Raw genomic sequence first — 20,875 nt, 5'->3', positions numbered from 1 at the left:
CCGGCCGAGGAGCGTTGATTGCGCCATCACAGGATGAGCTTGGAGTGGGAAGATCGAGATAGACAATTTGAGATTGTTGTATGGGCCGGCTGCGTTGCAACCAGAACCATGTCTAGGAGAGGGAGGATTTGTTCGACCGTGAAAAGCAGCCACGATAGCGAAACGAATCTTGCGCGGCCGCGTTCAGATGGAGGGGATACCCGGGCGACTTCGGCGATGGACCAAAGTCGGTGATGGGCCTTTGAAATCGACGGTGTGGAAGATCAAGAGACTTGTTCGGGTGTTGGTTGCAAGAGCCAGCCGTGGAGCGTTCGTTGCTGAGGCGTTGTCGACTCAGGCGCCGGCCGGAGACCGTTTGTTACGCCATCATGAGGTAGACGGGTGAGAATCATGGAAGCTTCGCGGTCCTAATGGAGATGGAGATGGAACCCACATAGCTTTGCTGGAGGAATCTTTGAAGAGGTTGATAAGCTCAGCGTCGTCGTTACCAGGAACTTGAAAACTGTGGGGACGACAAAGTGGCCGATGACGAGGCTACCAAAGAGGCCACAGACGAAGCCAACGATGAGGCGGACGACGAGGCCGAGGACTCTCTCGCAGATCCGCGTGAAAGATCGAGAAATGGACGGGGTATTGGTCGCAAGGGCCAGCATTGGAGCGTTCGTTGATGAGGCGGGAGCGCCTTGACGCTGCGGCCAAAATCAGCCAAGTAGCTCAAGGTCATTTGATGGAATGACGAAGCCCACGATGCCGATGTACGTGGGGTTGAATTGCGGCGGAGCAAGCTGATGTTGGAGCCGGTAGACATGGAGTAGGACTTTCGCGGCGGGAGTCCTGCTTCGCCTTGGCAACGTGCTTGAGATTGCAGCGCCGGAGTATGTTGGGCCGTGGGGTACGTTCTGCTTCGTCCTGAGGATGACGACGACGTGCGTCGGACTAACTATTCGAGGCCACCGCCGGAGGGCAACAATTCCACTCCAGCATGGAGACGAGTATCTTGAGGGTAGCGACATGCTTGATGTCGGAGCAGGTAGACGTGGGGTAGGAATGACGAAGGTTGCGACATCGCAAATTGGACACTTAATGCTCTACACGTCCTCGTCTCGATGCCAGCGAGCCTGGCAGCTCCCGAGCGCGATTGTGAAAGCGTGCATCCACTCTGGCGTCGCCAGAATCGGCCCAGTCGCCATGTAGGGTGCCGTTTGCAGGCGCACCGCCGATTAGATGACGTCGTCTCGACGATGGACTTGCAAGATGGAATGCTCAAGAGCGTGGGTCGACTTCTCAGGCTTGTAAGATGGCGCTTCGGTCGCACGGGCGGCATGTCGCTGTGCTTCAGCGCCGCTGCCACCTTCTTCGAGGCTTTTAACAGCCCCAAGGTTTGGCCGAGCTGGGATGGAAAACACGCATTCGAGGTCAGCTTCTTTCTCGGCGAATTTTTCCATCTCATTGCGGCTTCGGGCGTGCCTCGGCGTTGGACCTGGCATTGTAGTCTTCTTTGGAAAGCCGGAAGAGATTCGAGCGAGGGTGTTCTCTAACAAATGCACGCGATACATTCGTGGATTCGCGTCGAGGAACGGACGAGTTTGCAGGGCTCAGTGGATGTTTAGCATCCATGGTGGTAAAGGCATCAACGAAGGCCAGGTGTCGCAGAGAGTAAGACGGGACGAGAAAGATAAGAAATGACGGTGGATGGTCTTCGCAAAAGGTGTGTTTAAGGCTGGACGGAGACTAGCAGACTTAGGGCCTGTGTAGTGGTGTCGGTAGACACATGTAGGAAGCGCGATGTGCCCGGCGAATAGCCGGCCCGGTCGGCGTCTTAGGCGTTCCCTAGCCGGTAAGACTTAGTCCTACTACTAGGTAGTATAGTAGACATTCCTAGGTAGACCCTAAGCGCGTTATATATATATAATAGGAGGACTACCTACCTACCTATTTCTATATATACCCTATATATAATATCTAGTATAACTTATCTCCCTTATATACTCTATTATAGATATATTATAATAAGTATATTTAACTACTATTACTATACTTAATAATTACTCTATTCCTAAAATAAAATATATAGTAATAATACTAAAATACTCTAACCTACCTAGAGTAATATAGGGTAGTACTTAGTTTATTATATTTATAGCCCTAACCTCTTCCCTATAATTTCTTAGAACTTATAATTTTCTAGGGTAATTCTAATATATATAGAAATACTATATAGTTATAATAATATACTAGGCTAACTAGAATTATATATATATTAGATAAGATATCTACTAGGTAATAACTTCTATAGGCCTTCTTTCTTTAAGGTATTAGAAGTATCTAAAGTCCCCCTAATAATTTACTAGCTTAGAAAATATAACTATAATACTTAATTAGCCTAGCTAAGACTTTATAGATAGAGTATAGCTATTTTTATATTCTAAATTCTTATTATCTATATATTATTAGATTAATATATATTATTACTTAGTAATAATAAATAATCTATTAAATCTACTAGCTAATTAATACTAATATATAGTTCTTATTCCTATTATACTAGTATTAGGAGATTAAGATATAGATATATAAGTTAACTCTTTTCTTATAGTAATAATTAGTTATAGTAAGCTAGTCTTATAATAGTAGGATTAAAGTACTAATCTAAGTAAGTATATAGGTAGAGAATTAGTACTTTAAGCCTAATACTTTAACTATAGGATCTATCTAAGAATATAAATTATTAGTAGTATTCTATAAAGATAGGTAATATCTTTATTATATACTATATAGTAGATAGTTTATAGTAGAGAATATAGTAGATTCTTTACTATAAGAGAACTTTCTTAAAGGACTAACTAGTAGGCTACCTAAGGATATTTATATAGAAGAACCTATAGATTCTAGAGAGTTCTATCTCTAGATAATTAGTAATAGGTTCTTCTATTAATAGAAGACGATTTCTAATTAATCTAGACTAGAAGATTCTAGGCCTTAGTAATAAGATAATCTAGAATAAGGGCTAAAATCTAAAAGAACCTATAGAAATAAGTTCTTAGTAATAGAAGAGGTCTAGAAGAGTCTAGAATAGTCTAGACTTATTCTTAGGCCTCTAATAGTCCCCCTAACTTATTATATAGAATAATAGAGAGGAATTTAGTAATAAGAGCCTTAGTAAGTACCTTAGTTAAGGCGTCTATAGGTATCTCTTTAGTAGAGATATAGGAGAATCTTATAAGATTTTCCTTAACTAGCTACCTTAAGAAGTAATACCTTATATCTATATTCTTAGACTTTTTAGTAGTATCTTCTATAGTAGCTATAGCCGGTATATTATCCTCTTTAAGAACTATAGAAGTAGGTATAAGGTCTTTATAACCTAACTCTTCTAAAAATCCTTTAATATAAAGAATAACCTTAGCTAGTATACTATAACCTATATATTCTACCTCTAAAGTAGAAATAGAGATATAGGTTAGTCTACTAGCCTTCTAGGCTATAGGCCTATTAGTAGAGTAAATAATATAAGCTACTAGAGAATATCTATAAAGCTTATTCCCTAAGTTAGAGTTAGAGTAGGATTCTAGATTAAAACTAGTACCTTTATAGGTAATAGTATAGTCTTTAGTTTCTTTTAGATAGAATAAGACTCTTTTAGTAGCTCTAAGGTACTCTACTAGAGGGTAGCTTAAATACTAGCTTAAAGAAGCTAGTATATAAGCTATATTAGGCCTAGTATAGACTATAGTATATAGAAGAGAGCCTATTAAAGATCTATACTCTTTAATAAGGTCTTTACTAGCCTAATAGTCTATAGGTAGTCTAGGAAGCTCCTTATATAAATAAGAAGTCTTAGAAGGTATAATAGAGCTTAGTATTATAGCTTATACCCTAGATAATAGATATAGCCTAATATACTTCCTAATAAACTAACTTAGTAGAACTAATAGATAAACTAACTTAGTCTATCTAAGTAGTAAACTATCTAACTACCTAGGTATAAGCTATAACGACTAACTTATTATATAAGGGTCGTATAAAATAGTTACTACTCTAGATAAATCCTTTAACTACGTATACTACTTTAGATATATATATAGAGTAGTATACTACGGTATAAGGCTAGATAGTAGTTAGCTTATAGATAAAGGTAATCCTATTATTATCTAACTAAGGTATATAAAAGGTAGTATAGCCTAGGGTAGATTAAGAAGTATTTATTAGAGGCCTAAGAATAAGTCTAGACTATTCTAGACTCTTCTAGACCTCTTCTATTACTAAGAACTTATTTCTTTAGGTTCTTTTAGATTCTAGTCCTTATTCTAGATTATCTTACTACTAAGGCCTAGAATCTTCTAGTCTAGATTAATTAGAAATCATCTTCTATTAATAGAAGAACCTATTACTAATTATCTAGAGATAGAACTCTCTAGAATCTATAGGTTCTTCTATATAAACATTCTTAGGTAGTATTACGAATCGTTAAGCGGCTAATATATAGGCTTTTACCTAGAGGCTATCTACTTAGTTAGATATATATAAAATTAAAAAGAACTTAATTAAAGCTAAGTAGTTAAAAGATAAAGTTAAGTAAAGTCTTCTTAATTATTATAAATATAGAAGATACTATATACTCTTCTATCTTCTATATATATTTATATAAGAAGTAAAATAAGAACTAAACTCTCTCTTTACTACGTAAATTACTACTTTAGTTACGTTATTAAAATAGATAAGAAATTAATCTTCTTATTACCGCGTAAAGTTTTATTAGCTATTAAGTAGGCTATATATCCTTAGTAGTATTTATTATCTATTAGTACTACTAGCTTATATAGCTTAGCTAGTTTACGTAGCTTAGTTATAATTAGCTTTAGCTTATTAAGTAATTACGTAAGGGCGTAGTTATAATATACTTATATTACTAGTATCTAATAGCTATTACGATATTCTCCTCCTAATAGGAAGCCTAAGTTAGCTTATTAGGTACTTATATAGATAACTAACTAGCGTTATTTTAGTAAGGGCGTAAAGTATAGGACTACTAGGTATATCTTATTATTAGGTTTACGGTTTAACTAACCTTCTTTACTACTACCTTAATAATAATAATAGACCTTACTTCTATTATTATATCTTCCTATTACTCTTACTTAAGTAACTAGCTCTAGTAATAATAGTAAGTCCTCCTATTTATAGTAGGTCTAAAAACTCTTAACTAATTATTACGCGATAGTATCTAATTAACTTTATTACTCTAAGTACCCTAAAGGTAATACGATGCCTTAAGAGGATACTAAGGTAACTTAGGACCGTTATATAAGACGTTATATGTAATTAGCTAATCGTTTATATATCTAGAGTTTTAAAAAGGTAAAGTAAAGCTAACTAGTCTAGGTATAGTACCTAGCTTCTAAGAGCTAGTATATATTACTATTCTACCTATAAATCCTTATGCGAACGTTATATAAGCTAATTTACCTACTTTACCTTTATATATATATTCTAGTAGCTATTACGTTAGTATACTACTAAGTATACCTTTATATAAAAGTAATAATAGTAGTATCGTTCGTCTAGCTACTTTACCTATAGAATTACTAGTAGAACCTTTAGATTAGGACTTAGAGGTAGATACTTCTAATAAGATTATAGTCTTTATCCTATATAAGGCCTTTAAAAAACTCGTTAAGGTATATATTACTACTTACTTATCCTTACGCGATAGCTAACTTATTATAGAAATCCCTTAGTAGTAATAAAACTAGCTAATACGCGATATATATATTAGGCCTTAGTAACTTAGCTTATTATACTATCGTCCTAGTTTCTAAGAATTATTTAAAAATTATATCTATAGAATCTTATAGTTCTTTACGCGATACTTACTTAATCTAATACGTAGGTATTAATTAGGCTACTAGTTATACTAAGTACTAGAATAATCTCTCTTCTTATATCTTCTATAGTTACTATAAGTTACTAGGTTTCTTATAGGGTTATTATATAAACTATATCTAGGGTACTAGTAACCTTAACTATACTATAAGCGACCTTTATAGTACTTATCCTTCTAATTAATATAAAAGGCATAAGGATAAGATATAGCCTAGAGAGTACCTTACTCTTTACTACGCGATAGATAACTAGGTTAATAACTTTCTCTAGGGCTCTATTAAAGGTATAATAAGGCCTAAACTTAAGAAGTTAGCTCTAGTTCCTACTAAAGAGGAGGAAGAGGAGTAAGGGTATAAAAGATAAGGAATAAAATTAAAATAGAAAAATAGAATAGATAAGGATAAATTAGTTTATATAGATAAGGGTTATTTACTATAGCGTTAAAGGATTCTCTTTACTAGAGTATAGGTAGGTTAGTTATCTAATTATATTTCTTCCTATAATTCTTATTAGAGGAAGGCTCTTTTCTACTTTTCTAGGTTCTTTAGTAGTCTAGGGGTAGAAGGATTAGTAGTATAGAAGTCCTCTACTTTTTAGGGGGCCCTAATAAAAGAACTTACTATATACTACTTATTATCTTAATTATATTCTACCTATTAGACCTAATACCTTAAAATTCTATAAGTAACCTTACTTATATAGATAAAGTTAACTTCCTATTCTTACTAGTTATTAATAACCTTAGGTTCTAGCTTAGTATATCTCTATTATAGTAATAGGTCTATAGCTACTTTATGTAGGTAATTAGTATAGAAAAGGTTTATAACCTTTATACTTTTTAGAAGATCTAATTTATACGAATATCCTTTTATTCTAGTAATCTTAAATAGTCCTACGTTAGGAGCGTCTAATTTTAGATTTAGCTAGTCTATTATCTAGCTAGTCTTCTTAATATAGATAAAGTCTCTAATATTAAAATTAGGTATATAATAGTATTTATTAGCTTATTAGTAGTTCTTTTCTTATAATTAGTAAATTAATTTATAGGCGTACTTATAGGCCTCTTATCTTCTTTTTTAGAGAGACTAAGCTATAGACTATATTCTACCTTTAGGGGAAGTAGTTATTATTATATAAGTAGTCTAGTTAATATATATATATAGTATAAAGCTAAGGTCTACTTCTACTAGTATAAGACCTATAGCCTTATATAGAAGGGTAGCCTAAGCTAAATCTATTAATAGTAGAAGATTAGACTAGTCGTTTTAGTAGTAATTAATAAAGGGTTATAGTTAGTATATAAGGACCTAATTTACTATCTTAGTAATTCTATTTATCTAAGAGTAATAGGCTAAATTAAAGTATTATTTAATACTAGTTAACTTATATAGCTCCTACGCGAAGGCTAAAATAAACTAAGGACCTTAATCTAATAGTATACTTTTAGGATTTCCGAAAATTTAGTAGATATAATCGTAAAAAAGTTAAGATACTCCTTTAGCGTTAATTTTCTTTATATAAGGTAAACTAAAGGTTCTTTAGAATAACTAGTCTATAATAATAAGGATATAATTAAATCTCTTTTAGTCTTATAGTATCTCTTTAAAATCTATAGCTAGGTATTACTAGGGATAGTTAGGAATTAGTAGAGAATATAGAAGGCTAGGTATCTTATTAGTAAATTTATAGTTCTAGTAGTAAATATAGTAGTTTTAGCTATATCTCTTAATTATATAAGTCTAGCTAGGCTAGTAATAGTATCGCCGTAATAGCTTTTATATTTTATTAATTCTAGGATAGGTAGTAATATAAGTAGTATATATTACTTTAATTATTCTTACGTAAAGGTTATCCTAGTTAGGAATGACTAATATACTATAGTAAAGAAGTAATCCATCCTATAGCTTCTAATACGATTTATTTTCTAGTTAAAGACGGGCTATTTCTCTCTATAGTTTAAGATCTAGGTTTTCTCTATTTACATAGAGAAGTTCGTTAAGGAAAATTATTAGTAGAGAAACTTTCGGCTCTATTATTATAAGTAGAACTACCTAGGAAGTAGGAATAAGATACTACTCTTATATAGCCTTTACCTTCTCTTTTTAAGTCTTAAGTTACTCTTACTTTCTTATAAGAATATCTATAATAATATTTTCCTTTCCTAGTTAGTAGGTAAACCGGACTTAGTACTTAGTAAGTTACTTAGCCTATCTCGCTTATTATATAGATAATTAGTACTTAGAAGTAAAGTATTCTAATACTTAATAGTCTATAATTATAAGAAAAGGTTTATAAAGGCCTATAAGTATAGATCTCTACTCCTCTAGTCCTTATATAATAGCTAGGAGTTCTTTATTAGGTATTCCGTAACGGAGTTTAGCGTCTAATATTACCTTAGAATAAAAGAATACTAGTTTCTATTCGTAATTTTCTTAATATTACGATAGAACTCCTATAACTACTCTATTACTTACGTCTTTTTCTATATAAGTATCTAAAGTTAGATTATAGTTTACTAATAGTACTTTACTATATATTAGTTTCTTAAGGTTCCTAAAAGATTCTTCCTTAACTAGCCTAAGTTATTACTACTTTACTTTTAAATATAGTTTTTCTAGTAGCTAGCTAATTTATCTATAGTTAGAAAGGAATCTCTAATAGAAGTTATAGAATCCTAAGAAAGACTAAAGAGATTAGAGGGTCGTAGGTAATTACTAGGTATAAATAGGTTTAATTTTTTACGGGTCTATTAATATACCCTTAGTAGAGATAATATATCCTAAGAATTTCGTATAAGTAGTTAAAAACTTACTCTTTTTTATATCGGCTTATAGTCCTACTTTTCGTAATTATTAAAGAACTTTAAGGACGTATTAAGTATAATCGTACGGGTTTTTAGAAATAATAAGAATATTATCTATAAAAGTAATAACGAAATTATCTAAATAGTTAAAGAGAACTTAGTTAATAAAACGTTAAAAAGTAGTAGGCCTATTACTTAGCCTAAAAGGTAAAACGCGGTATTTAAATAGTCTATATCTTATATAGAAGGTAGTATATTCTTTAGACTATTCTTAAAGTTAGATTTAATAGAAAGCTTATTAAATATCTAGTTTAGTATAGACCTTTCCTTTACCTACTCTCTATAAGAGTTCTAAGATAAGAGGTAAAGGATATAAGTCTTTCTTTATCTAATCGTTTAACTATTAGTAGTTAATATAAATTTACTAACTACCTCCGGGTTTTTTTACTACTAATACTAGAGAGGTATAGGGTACGTAGCTCTTAGTAATAAATCCTTTCTTTAAATTCTCTTAGACGTATTCCTTTACTATAGTAAGCTATTCTAGAGATATTCTATAGAGGGGACTTATTAGTAGGCGTAGAGAATCCTTATATATAAGAGAAATTTAATAATTAACTCCTATATAAGAAGATAGTAGCTAGTTAGACTCTTATTTTAAAAAGACGTCGCGGTAGTTCTTATACTTAGAGGGTAAGTAATCGTTAAGGTATTTATTAAGAGCTTTATCTTTATCGGCCTCGTTAATATTATCTAGTATAATAGAATAAAGATCTACTACTTCTATTAGTATTTTTATAGGTAGGTTAATTTCTATAAGAGAAGTAAAAAAGGTTTCTTAGATATTAACTTTAATATTATCGGAGATATATATTAAAGAAATTAATTAGTTTATCTATAAAACTTTACTTTATATAGATAATTTTAGAACGTTTAAAAGATTTAAAAAAGAAATTTAGTCTAGAGAATCTAACTAAATAAGTTATTAGTTACGGTAATCTAGAAGAATATAATAATATATAAGGAACTAGTAGCCTAGAATAGTATTATAGCGCCTAATATCTAGTATAAAGGCGTATATTATAACTAGCTAATATTAGAAACGGAATTATAATTAATAAATAAAATTAAGTTACTTATTTATACGTTAGTTAAACCTAGAGACTTTAAGGTTTCTACTAGTAATCTTTCTTTTCTTAATCCCTAATTCCCTAAGTTATAGAAGGAGTTAAGGATAGATAAAGCTAGATCTATTTACGCTAGTATTAACTAGGGTACGAATAGGTATAGCGCGACTACTAGCTATAATTATAGTTTATATAGTAAATAGGTATCCTCTAATAAGGTTATAAACGTTTACCTATAAATTAGTAATTTATAGAGCTTTAAGCTTATATCTTAGAGAGGAGACTTCCTCTAAGACTTATTATTTTCTAATAAAGAAGAGTATAGTTCTAATATTATACACTCTTCTCCTTCTTCTTCTATTATAGTATTAACTATCTTTACTTTAGTTTCTAGGTACTATTAGATAAGGTATCTAAACTTTCTATATTAATAGTAGGGTCTAATATTACCTTAGAGTTCTACTTTTCCTTTACGTATTAGATTTTCTATTATCGCGTAAGGAGTAGATCTCTATAATAACCTTAAAAGAGGCTATTCTCTTAAACTTCTACCTATTAAAAGAGTAGATTTACCTACTTATTCCTATTATTATTTCTTTATATAGTCTTCCTAGGATAATAAAGATACATTTTAACTATTTTAGTACTTAATTATACTTTATACGATAGGGTACGCCTTTTAAAGGTATTCTTTAAATAAAATAGAGTCGTCTTATTTAATTCCTACTAAATAAGTTTATAGTAGGGGATCTAATAAAGAGTAAAAATCCTCTTTCTATTATTTATATAGAAGATTAGCTTCTAAAGCTAGGTATATAAACTCTAACTAGAACTTCTAAAGATCTATAGAAATTTTATAATAAAGGTCCTTTAGCTTCTTCTTTATATTCTTTTACTAGTATAGATTCTTAAATACTTACTTAAGCTAGTAATATAAGTTAGTATTAAGGACTAGATTATCTATCTTCGCGTAGATATAAAGAAATAGTACTAAATACTATACTACCTTACCCTATATCCTAGAGAGAATATAACTTATAATAGCTTCCTTAGTATCTATAGTAGTACCTCTTTTAAAGTAGTCCTTATTACTATAGATTTTATTATTTATAAGGAGCTACTAATACTTATATATAGAGTTTTAGCCGTTTATTAATTTAGGTAGGTTAGATACTCTTAGTATATATTTCTTCTTCTTCTAGGATCTATTCCCTTCTAAATACTATAAACTTATTAACTTAATAGTATCTTCGCGTGATGAAGTTTAATAACTTATAATTCTTTCTACTAAGTTAAGAATAACTTATTTAAGAGTCTTAATTTATATCTTTACGTAAATAGTAATCTCTTAAGTTTATCCCTTTATAAGAGGAGTAATCTTAGATCGATAGTTATTAGCTTCTTCTAGTAGAATATGCCTAAAAGCTTCTTTAACCTAAAATTATATCGCGTAAAAAAGACCTTTCTCTTATACTTACGTATTAAGCTTAACTAGTAATAGGGAGTAAAAAGATTATAATTAGAAGGGGAGTATCTATCCTCTTTCTTCCTCTAATTCGTAAGGTAATTTAGTACCTCCGCGTAAGGGTATTTATTATTAACTACTAGACTCCTCTTAAGTACTAGTTACGTAGGCTTAATTCTTAGCTATACTATCTATATATAGAATAGTCTTCTACTTTCTTATAAGTAGGTATAGAGAGGACGCCTCCTTAATGTTTATATACTATACTATAGCCTTATAAAGACTTCTATAGTTAATACGTACTTAATACTCTTTAGTTCTTAGATAATACTAATACGCCTTACTAAGACGACTTAAATTTCCTTCTTAAATAATAGATAGTCGTATATAAGGCTTAGGCTATATATATAGTATACCTAGTTTAGGTATTCTAATACCTCTCTTAGGTAATAAAAAAGTAGAATAGGGATAATACCTAGAATAATCTTCTATATCTATTACGAATCGTTAAGCGGCTAATATATAGGCTTTCGCCTAGAGGCTATCTACTTAGTTAGATATATATAAAATTAAAAAGAACTTAATTAAAGCTAAGTAGTTAAAAGATAAAGTTAAGTAAAGTCTTCTTAATTATTATAAATATAGAAGATGCTATATACTCTTCTATCTTCTATATATATTTATATAAGAAGTAAAATAAGAACTAAACTCTCTCTTTACTACGTAAATTACTACTTTAGTTACGTTATTAAAATAGATAAGAAATTAATCTTCTTATTACTATATAAAGTTTCGTTAGCTATTAAGTAGGCTATATATCCTTAGTAGTATTTATTATCTATTAGTACTACTAGCTTATATAGCTTAGCCGGTTTATATAGCTTAGTTATAATTAGCTTTAGCTTATTAAGTAATCGCGTAAGGGCGTAGTTATAATATACTTACGTTACTAGTATCTAATAGCTATCGCGATAGGTAGTCTACTAGTTAGTCCTTTAAGGAAGTTCTCTTATAGTAAAGAATCTACTATATTCTCTACTATAAACTATCTACTATATAGTATATAATAAAGATATTACCTATCTTTATAGAATACTACTAATAGTATTCTTAGAATTATATATAATTAAGTACTTCTTAGTAGATCTACTTTAGCTATACCCCTATTATAGCCTAAATCCTAGTTAATAGATACTAGCCTAATATACCTTCTAATAAACTAACTTAGCTAAACTAATAGACGAACTAACTTAGCCTACCTAAGTAGTAAATCCTCTAGCTACCTAGGTATAAGCCGTAATAACTAACTTATCTAAAATAAGGGTCGTCTAAAATAAGGGTTATCTAAAATAGTTACTACTTTAGATAAATCCTTTAACTATATATACTACTTTAGATACGTATATAGAGTAGTAGACTATAGTATAAGGTTAAATAGTAGTTAGCTTATAGATAAAGATAATTCTATTATTATCTAATAAAGGTATATAAAAGGTAGTATAGTCTAGGGTAGATTAAGGAGTATTCTTAGAATTACGTATAATTAAGCGCTTCTTAGCGGATCTACTTCGGCTATACCCCCTACTTATAAGTTATTTTACTACTACGTAATATAATTCTAAGAATTCTTTTCTTTATTAGAGGAATTATATAACCTAGAAAGGTCTCCTAATATCTAACCTACTATTAAGTAATAGTAGAGTAACGCTTACTATATATATAACTATTTCTAGCTAATTTTTTCTATTCTAAGTTCTTATTTTTTAGGGTAATAGTAGTATCCCTAAATTAGAAGAGACCCCTATATATATAGTAGATTATTAACTATATAAGGTTATAAGACGGCGTATAAAGAATTTAGGTTAAGTAAGGAGTTCTTCCTAACTATATTCTACTAAGAACTATTTTTTCTTAAGTAGAAGGTTATATCTAAGTATATAATAATATAGCCTTTTAGGCTACTAAACCTAGAGTAGAGGCTCTACTATTACCTAATCTATTTATAAGACTAGACTTTTATACTAGTATAAACCCGTCTAAAGCTAAGGGAACTATACTAATCTTACCTAAAATAGATATAGAGTATTTTAATACTCTTATCTAGGAATAGCTCTACTTAGATAACGTTATAGTTACTCTTAGTTAAGTACTTATAGAGTACTTAGGGGATCCTAATACTACGCTTAATAATAGTATATAATAGGTATAGGATTATACCCCCTAGCTTACTTAGATAGAGAAAGAGCGCCTTATTTAGGTAAGAAATATAACTAAGGATACCTTAATTAAGAACTACTAGTATATATAACGATATATAGAGGTATTAGCTAAAACCCTTAGTCTATATAAGAATACTTCTTTTCTACTTCCCCCTAATATAGTTTCTCTATACCCTAATAAGTAATCTAGGAGGTAAGAACTAATAACTAATACTACTTATATAGTTACCTTAAGTAGTATTAGAAAAACTAAGTAATTAGCCTACTTTCTAGACCTACTCCTCCTAATAGATAGAAAGGACCCTAAGTACTACTTCTAGTTAATATAGATAAAGGCTAAGATTTCCCGTAATAATAACTACTTTAAAGGCTAAACTATAATAGAAAAAAAGACTATTATAAGTATAGTTAGTATAGGTATTTAGTAAAGGACTATCTAAGTAAAGTTAAGGTTAAAGAGGTTAACTTAATTAAGCTTAAAGACCTACTATACGATAGTAGTAAGTTAGATAATAATCTTATATCTAGTATATAGCTTAGTATAGTATATATTACTAGCTAACCTAGCTTAGACCTATAGGAAATTATTAGAGGACCTAGGTTTACTATATATATTAAGGTATATATAAATATAGTAGTAATAAATATAACTATACTAGCTAATTTAGATATAAGTATAATATATCTTATCTACTCTTAAGTAGTTACCTTCCTCTAATAGAGGGGTATCTAAAGATAGAGAATTACTAGTAGAATCCTATAAGCCTTAGAATTTAATAATAAGACTTAGGCGAATATTTATTTTATATACTACCTAAACCTAGAAATTAATAAGAGAATTATCTATATATAGGCTTTTATCTATAATATAGGTAGCTATTCTCTTATCCTTAGATAATAGTTCTTTAAATAGAACGAAGTTCTTTTAGACTACTAGATAAATATACTTATTTAGTATAATAAAAAAACTACTCCTTCCTTTTAGAAATTACTTATAGTTCTATATACCTTTATAAAAAAGAAAACCTTTTATCTAATAGACTAAGTAGATCTAGGAGGAGGGAATAAGCTCTATACTTTAATTTATACTTTTAGATAAGAAGTTAATTATAAATTACTTATAGATACTACTAGAGAATATTAGGTAGATATATATATCCTTACTATTAACGATATTAAATAAGCCTAAAAAGAAGTATTAGATAAAGATAAGAATACTAAAATACTTATCTAAGAGAAACTTTCCCTAGTATATAAGGACTTTACTAATATATTTTTAAAATAAGATTTAGATACTCTACTACTATACTATCTAGGTATAGACTACTAGATTAAATTTAACCTAGGCTAGGATTTTTATTTACCCCTAAGCCTATTATATAGTATAATATATAAGTAACTCTAGGTAATAAAGAAATATATTTACGAAAATTTATAGAAGGGATTTATTATACCTAGCTATTCTCTATATAGATCTCTAGTACTTATAGTAAAGAAACTAGGAGGAGGATAGAGATTTTATATATACTACTATAAGCTTAATAAGCTAATAAAAAAGAATATATACCCTCTTCCTCTTATCTCTAAATTACTATAGTATATAGGAAAGGGTAAGGTATTTATAAAGCTTAATATCTAATAAGTATTTTATTAAATCTAAATAGATAAAGTATCTAAAGAGTTTACTACTTTTTATATAAGATATAAGATATAGGATATATAAATATTAAGTTTTACCTTTTCGATTAAGTAATATTAGAGGCCTAAGAATAAGTCTAGACTATTCTAGACTCTTCTAGACCTCTTCTATTACTAAGAACTTATTCCTATAGGTTCTTTTAGATTCTAGCCCTTATTCTAGATTATCTTATTAGGGTTAGGGTAGTTATTATAAGGCTAGCTAGTAAGTAATTATTACTCCTTAGCCTAACTAACTATAGCTAGTATATATCTCCTAATACTAAATACTAAACGCTATAAGTTAGCTATAATAGTAGTAGAGTATATAATACTACTTCCTCTTTCTAGTAAATAATATTCTTATTATTTAGTTAGTTATCTAGCTAACTAGTAGCCGTAATCCTAGGTAATACTTATAATACCTTATAATAACATTATATATACTATTAAACTTACTATTATCTATATTATAAAATACTAGGTTAGAAGGATAATTAGCCTAGTTAACTCTAAACTAGAGCCTCCTATTAGCTAGTATCTAGTAGCCTATAATTTCCTTAACCTTCTACTTAGTATTCTTATTATTATCTTATAAGACTAGTATATTAGTAGGCTATTAGCTAGGTAATAGGCTATTACTAGTAATAATTAGTTATAAGATATTAAACTAAATAATAGTAAGAGCTAGTACTTAGTTATACTAGTACTAAATCTATATATTATAACTATTAATAATAAGATTATAGTACTCTTAGTAATACTAGACTCTATAAATATAGAAGAACTTATTAATATATACTAATAAGTTTAGAGACTCTAGGAGATTAAATAGAGTCTCTTAGGGCTACCTACTATAACCCTAGTTAGAACTAATTTATAACCTAAATTATAAGTTCTATACTATAATTCTCTTAGCTCTCTTATTAAGGCCCCTACGCCTAAGCTTATAAGCTTAGAGGTAAAGAATATTAACTTCTAGTTCTAGGCCCTAAATAACGCGTTTAAAATATATAGTACTTCTAAAGATTTAGGGTACTAGTTATAATAGGCTACCTAGAGGCTAGCTATTAGTAAGATAAACCTATATAATAAGGTATTTAACGCCCTTAACTTAAAAATAGATCTCCTAGTTTACTTTAAAGACTTCTATATATTTATTATAGATTAGATCTAGGACCCTAATATATAGAGGTTTAAAATATTTATAAGGTTCTTTAATATAACTTAGAAGAAGAGGTAAGAGTTTAAAAGTCTATAGTCTATACTAGAGGCTAAGGAATAATACCTTAAGTTTAAGATTATTAATAAAGAGTACTATATTATATACTAGTTTTTATAGGTATACCTACTCTTACGTACTAAATTAACTAAGATAAGTACTAAGAGCTAGATAAAGACTAAGTATAATATATTTACTAAGATTAAGAAAGTAGAAGAGCTTCTAGAGTAGTCCTTCTAAAGAAGTAACCTTAAAGGAGCGCCTAAATAGAGCTAGTTTAACTCTAGTTTAGTACCCTCTTAGGGGCTAAGACCTAAAAAGAAGTACTAAGGCCCCCTATCTAGAGGTATAGCTAATAAGATAACCTATCTAGAAAATAGGCTAAAGAACTATTAGACTAGTAACTAGTACTAAAATAGTAGTAATTTCTAGCTAATAAGGGACTAACTACTACTAGCTAATAAGAAGTTAGAAAAAGGTATACTCTAGTTATATACCTAAAAGTATCTTAGTAACTAGGGTAGGAGAAATAATAAAGAGACTATAAAGTAATATATAATTTACTAGTAATTTATATTACCTATAATATAGTTACTAGGACGTACTCCCTAATAGCTCTTATTAATAATAGTACTACTCTAAACCTAATTATTAGAGGCCTAAGAATAAGTCTAGACTATTCTAGACTCTTCTAGACCTCTTCTATTACTAAGAACTTATTCCTATAGGTTCTTTTAGATTCTAGCCCTTATTCTAGATTGTCTTATTACTAAGGCCTAGAATCTTCTAGTCTAGATTAATTAGAAATCTTCTTCTATTAATAGAAGAACCTATTACTAATTACCTAGAGATAGAACTCTCTAGAATCTATAGGTTCTTCTATATAAACACCCTTAGGTAGCCTACTAGTTAGTCCTTTAAGGAAGTTCTCTTATAGTAAAGAATCTACTACATTCTCTACTATAAACTATCTACTATATGGTATATAATAAAGATATTACTTATCTTTATAGAATACCGCTAATAGGTTATAAGCACGGCTAATAGTAATCTATAGATTACTATATAGCTTGCCTTATAATTTATAAGTAGGATTTTACTTCCTTCCCTACTTATAAGAAAGAATATACTATTCTTTCTATACTAGACCGCTCTTATAAGTAAGGCTTAGTAAGACTATCTTAGTAGATAGCTATTAAGCTAAACTTATAAAGAAGTCTAGGGAAAGCCTACTTATTTATATAAGTAAGGTATTTTTTAGGGTAAGGACTAGTATCCTAAGCCCTATCCTTAGGCTCTTAGCCTATCGAATTTTTCCTAGGACCGTCGGGCCTATATCTACCTAGGATTTTATTCTAGAACCTTCTAGTAGTCTAGAATAGCCTTATTTACTACCTATTCTTTACCTTTCTCCGCCTTTCTCTAGATTTCCTTATATTTCTATTAACTACGTTAATATAAGGTGTAGCTACGCGGCCTCTATACTATATTAGGCCTAAGCATTACCTGTTTATACTAGTTCCCGCTAGTGTCTTAGCACGAGGAATACTAAAACTTTACGATACTTCGAAACGTTTTCGACCCGCATCGACCCGAATACTTTGCTTAGTAAGCAAAGTAGTATACCGTTTTAAAGAGAAAGACTCGGCGGATAAGGATCTAAAATTAGATTCCTTATATCTCTACTCCCGGCTAAGTTATTAGAGAAAACATCGATACTCTAATAAACTCCCTACTTTCTATTAGGTGCATTAGGCCTATTAGCACCTAATAAACTTCGAGACTTCATACACTTATAGTTTCCGCTTAAAACTATAAGTATAAAGAGTTTTATACTCTAAAGACCTCTATAAGGTATAAAATCTTTAATATACCTTAAGAAAGGAACATCTTCTACTAGGAAATATAGGAAAAGAATTCCCTAGCATTCCTAAACTTAAAGGCCCTAAGAACTAGGAGTCTTAGCGATCTACTATAAATGATATAGTAATTATAGAAGGGCTAAAAGCCTATCTAGACTCTAAATCTTAACCTAAAGTAGAAGATCCTACCTAGGAGGTTAATAATACTAGAATAAGGACTTTTATTAGGACCTCTATAGATCCTAAACTTTATTCTAGCATTGCCTATTATAGAACTATAAGTTCTATAGGAGAAGCCCTTAGAAAAAGATATAAATCTAAGGGACTTTTATAGGAAGTCTTATACTTTATAAGGCTACTAAGCCTTAAAGATATAGGAGATATTAATACCTAGGTAGCTAATCTATTAGATAAGATAACCCTATTATCTTAGACTAAGATGGCCTTAATAGAGAGGTAGAAACTAGGTATATTCTTTAGTAATATACCTAGTAGCTATTCTTTATGGAGCGCCGTAGCCTAGCTAGGGCTAAAAGAAGAGACTACTCTAGACTACCTTATAGAGCGTCTAGTAGAAGAGTCTCGGCGCCGAGAACTAGAAGAAGAAAGTAATACTACCCTTATTACTATAACTAGTAATAAAGGGAAATCTTCTTCTAAAAAGAACGCCTCTACTTATAATAATAAGAGTACTAAGAAGTACTCTTATTATAAAAAGAATGGCTATCTAGAAAAGGACTACTATAAAAGAGCTAGGAATTTAAAGGGTAAAGAAAATAATAGTAGTCCTATAGATTTAGAGGATACCCTATATATTACGGGTTATACCTCTTATTTTACTACGGGTTCCGGCCTAAATGACTAGATTCTAGATACTAGCGCTATAGCCTATATGTCTAGACATAAAGATCTCTTTACTTCTTTAAAAGAAGTAAATTTACCTATAAAACTAGGTAAAGGAGAGATCTATGCTAAAGGAATAGGTACTATACCTATTACCTTTAAGTACGCTAATAGAAGGATAAATCTAACCCTTCTAGACGCTCTCTATATCCCTAATTTATCTATAAATCTTATCTCTATATCTAGGCTATATATATAGTATATATCTAGATATAAAGAACCTAAGACTTATAGATAAAAGAGAGTAGATATATACCGAAGTTTTACTTTAGAATAACCTATTTATTCTACCTAAGGTAGAATCTACTATAAATTACTTATATATAGTAGATTTAAACCTATAGTATAATAGGTTAGGGCATATAAACTTAGAAGCTCTTAGAGTATTACTACCTATTAAGGGTAGTAAAATAGACTATTCTATATGCCCTTTAGCTAAATCTAAGCGTACTATATCTACTATACTAGTAGCGGTCTCTAAACCTTATAAGAAAATAGGTCTAGATATCGTAGGACCTATTACTCCTAAGGGAATAGAGGGATATACCTACTATATAGCCTTTATAGACTATTATAGTAGGTTTATATAGGTATTCCCCCTATTTACTAAAGGAGAAGCCTATAATAAGATAGTTTACTATCTTAAACTTATAGAGCTATATAGTAAAGTCTAGTCTTTAAGGCTAGATAATAGCCTAGAATATAGGGGAACTTAGCTAGATTTACTAGCTAAAAATAAAGGAATAACTCTAGAAAAGAGTTCTTCTTATAGCCTAGAGTAAAACGGGCTTATAGAGAGGATATATAGGTTAATAGATACTATTACCTATTACCTTCTCTTAAATTCTAAGGTCCCCCTTACCTTCTAGCTAGAGGCTATTAAAACCGCTACTTATATTCTAAACCGGACCCCTAAGAAGTCCCTAGAGGGTATTTCGCCTCTAGCCCGGCTAAATATAGCTAAGGGCAGGTCTCCTACTATAAATCTCTCTTATATAAAGACTTTTAGAAGTAAAGTCTTTATAAACATCCCTAGAGAAAAGCGTACTATATCCTCTAAGTATTCTCTACGCTCTAGGCCTAGTATATTATTAGGCTTTAAGGGGAAGCATATTTATAGATGCTAGGATATAGAAAAATAAGCTATTATATATACTAGGAATGTTACCTTTAAAGAGGATAAATTTCCTTCTCTCTATACTAAAAGTATAGAAGATAAGGAAGATATAGACTATACTAAGCCTATATTTCCTTCTTCTATAACTAGCCCTCCTAATAGACTAAGATCTAGGTCTATAACTACTATAGATACTAGTAGGGAGGAGCCTAGGAGAAGTAAGCGCCTTAGAGAAAAATCCTCTAAGGAATCTACTACTATAGAGGCTACTATTAATAGCCCTATAGAAGAAGTACCTTATCCTCTTAGAGAGACCTTTAAAGAGGTTAGAATCCCTAGTAGTAGTAGCTATGTTACTATAGAAGGCCTAAGTAATATAGAGGAAGATATCTCTTATTACTTACTCTATAGTAATAGGGAACCTACTACTTATAGTTAGGCTATTAATTCTCCTAATAGCCTAGACTAGTAGAGAGCTATGCGGGAAAAATATAATTCCCTTATTAAGAATTAAACCTAGATCTTAGTAGACCCCCCTAAGGATAATAAAATTCTTAGAGGTAAATAGGTCTATAAGATTAAAACTAATAATAAGGG

The sequence above is a fragment of the Phyllosticta citriasiana genome, assembly GCF_038021145.1.
Source record: "Phyllosticta citriasiana strain CBS 120426 chromosome Unknown IWZ02scaffold_16, whole genome shotgun sequence".
Lineage (NCBI taxonomy): Eukaryota > Fungi > Ascomycota > Dothideomycetes > Botryosphaeriales > Phyllostictaceae > Phyllosticta > Phyllosticta citriasiana.
This window is presented reverse-complemented; position numbering follows the sequence as displayed.